The sequence below is a fragment of the Eulemur rufifrons genome, chromosome 28, assembly GCF_041146395.1.
Source record: "Eulemur rufifrons isolate Redbay chromosome 28, OSU_ERuf_1, whole genome shotgun sequence".
Lineage (NCBI taxonomy): Eukaryota > Metazoa > Chordata > Mammalia > Primates > Lemuridae > Eulemur > Eulemur rufifrons.
Window position 1 is genome coordinate 1,814,133 of NC_091010.1, and position 777 is coordinate 1,814,909.

At 38.0% G+C, this 777-nt stretch overlaps 1 pseudogene; it reads left to right on the top strand.

Moving 5' to 3' along the window:
• Window positions 1–356, top strand: LOC138376394 (ubiquitin-conjugating enzyme E2 D2 pseudogene; annotated as a pseudogene).
• Window positions 357–777: the final 421 nt, after the last annotated feature.

The window sequence follows — 777 nt, forward strand, 5'->3', positions numbered from 1 at the left end:
ATGCTCCACTGGCAGGCGACCCTAATGGGGCCCAATGACAGCTCCTACCAAGGAGGGTTCTTCTTCCTCACGATCCAGTTGCCACCCGATTAGGCCTTCAAACCACCCAAGATCGCCTTCACCACCGAGTTCACCCTCCGACATTAACAGAAATGGAAGCGACTGTCTGCACTTCCTTAGATCTGAGTGGTCGCCCGCACTGACCGTTTCCGAAGTGTCGTCATCCATCTGTTTCCGTGTTGTGCGACCCCAACCCCGATCATCCTTTGGTTCCTGAGATTTCGAAGATCTGCAGAAAGGATAGGAGAAATTACGACGGAATAGCTCGAGAATGGACTCAGAAATATGCCATCTGACTTCAAAAGATATAATACCATCACCTTAATGGTAAAGATAAAGTGTCAGTTCAATTTAAAAAAATTTGCAGGGAATACATTGACTCTGTAGATCAATTTATGGAGTTTTCTGTTCTTAACAATATGGAGCTTTGTTAACATTTAACATTAGATGTCTTTCCATTTATTCATTTATTTTGAAATTTCTTTTAGCATTTAAAAATCCAATGTAAAGTTCTTACACTTCTTTTGTTAAATTTATTCCTGAATATTTCTTTATTTGTGATGCCATTGTGACTAGAGTAGTTTTAATTCAATTTTCACATTGTTAATTGCTAGTATATGTATTGATCTTGTATCTTGTGACATGGGTGGATTTATTTATTAGTTCTAATGAGTTTTTAGTAAGTTCCTTCCAAATTTTTATGTAGAAGATTATGTT